Below are 2186 nucleotides of genomic sequence, written 5' to 3'. Positions count from 1 at the left end.
GGCGGGGACAAAACACTGGCTGGTAACCCTGCCGAGGCGCGGAGGGGGGCGAGGGGAGCCGCGAGGCCGCTGGTTGGCTGGCGGGAATACACGGAAGGTTGGCCAAATCCCGGCCCCCTAATGGATGCTTGTCCCCTTAATAATGACTATCTCGGCCCCATTGTGTGCGGGCGGACGCGACTCCTTGCTACCGAAATTAATACATAATCATCCTTAATTGCCGCCTTCGCTTTAAACTCTTCGGCGAGATGAGACCGCAGCAGCCTCCGTGAGCCTCGCGAGCACGGGCCTTCGCGAGGACGGAGACGGAGACGCCGCGCGGGAGAGAACACCGGCGGCAGAAAAATGTCGCAACAGGACGCGGGTTATGGAGCTAAATTGAGCACTTGATGTTTTTACGTTCCACTCGGAGTCGACGGGGAAACGCAGCTTTTTGGGGCCTCGGCTCTGTGTGTATTCCCCGCTAATAAAGTTTCTCGCCTCGATGCTAGCACGGGCTATTTACACTGACCCCGGCGGAGGGATATTGACCTCTGCGGCGGCCCGGCGGTGGAGCGAGAAGGCGGGACGAGGCTGGAGGTCCCTCTTGCCTCCCCGTCCCGACTCTATTGAGGGACGTGATCACGATATAAAGTGAAGAGCAAAGGATTGTTGAGTCTTATTTGTCGATCAGAAGTCAGTGAAAATGGCGAATGATGAATTTTGGAGTTGGGGGAAAGAGGGAGGGAGGAAAGGAGGGGAGGAGGAGGTAGGGAGATGCAGGAGAGGGAAAAGAGGAAGAGGGGATTTTCTCAATAGCTCTCCTCCTCCTCCTCTTCTTCCTTCTCTTCCTTTCCCTCCATCTCCTCCTCCTCCTCCTCCTCCTCCTCCTCCTCCTCCTCCTCCCCACTCTCTCTCTCTCTCTCTCTCTCTCTCTCTTCTAATCATCATCATCATCATCTCTCTCTCTCTCTCTCTCTCTCTCTCTCTCTCTCTCTCTCTCTCTTACACACACACACACACTTTGAAATTATGATTAAGGAGATCCGTATTATAGGAAAAAATACATAATCAAACGGTTCCGTCCGAGGCAAAAAATGTTTACGATAAGAGGGAGAAAAAAATTATGAAAAGAACTGGCGGGAAAAAAATGTGTCTTCAAATAAACAGGAGGCAATGATGTGACGTTTCCGGACACACACACACACACACACACACACACACACACACACACACACACACACACACACACACACACACACACACATGATTATATACACATGGATAATAATTACTCTTATATATCTCCTGGTAGGCAGACGGGCAGCCAGACACCAAGCCAGACAGACACAGACACACAGACAGACACACGTATATAGACAGATAGATATAGACACAAATAAACAAGCATATAGACAGGCAATCGACCAGTTAGACAGACAGACAGAAAGATAACCAAGCTGAAATATAGTAAAACAGCGTGACAGACTGACAGACAAATACAAATCAACTGACAAACAGCCAGAAAGACAAGCAGGGAGACAGCCTCAGACAGACAGACAGACAGACAAAGAGACAGACAGACAGACAGACAAATACAAATCAACTGACAAACAGCCAGAAAGACAAGCAGGGAGACAACTTCAGACAGACAGACAGACAAAGAGACAGACAGACAGACAGACAAAGAGACAGACAGACAGACAGACAGACAGACACTAACTACCTAACGGAAAGTAAAGGCATATCAACAGTTAGTGAGAGACAGAAAATTAGACAATCAAAACAAACAGTCAAGCAGACAGACGAACAGACAGACTAACATATAACAGACACACAATAAGAGAGGTGACGAACGCACATAATGTAAACGAAATGAGTGTAAAGTGACAATGAACGTAAGGAAAGTTAGACAACGTTCATTGTTTGCACACATTTTTATCTAACAATCAAACAAAACTTTTCCAGAACTTTTTGTATATATTGTTCACGATCTCTGTGTGCTTTTAGTTGTTGTAGAAATCAATAAATCTACGGTTCAGCAACCTACATTCTCTCTCTCTCTCTCTCTCTCTCTCTCTCTCTCTCTCTCTCTCTCTCTCTCTCTCTCTCTCTATCTCTCTCTCTTCTTATTCTTCTTCTTCTTCTTCTTCTTTCATCTAATCCTGGCTTATATTCTCTTTATGTTCTCTCTTCCCTTCTTCATC

This window comes from Eriocheir sinensis, chromosome 5, assembly GCF_024679095.1.
Source record: "Eriocheir sinensis breed Jianghai 21 chromosome 5, ASM2467909v1, whole genome shotgun sequence".
Taxonomy (NCBI): domain Eukaryota; kingdom Metazoa; phylum Arthropoda; class Malacostraca; order Decapoda; family Varunidae; genus Eriocheir; species Eriocheir sinensis.
The sequence above is the reverse complement of the archived record's forward strand: the minus strand, read 5'-3'. Positions refer to the sequence as shown.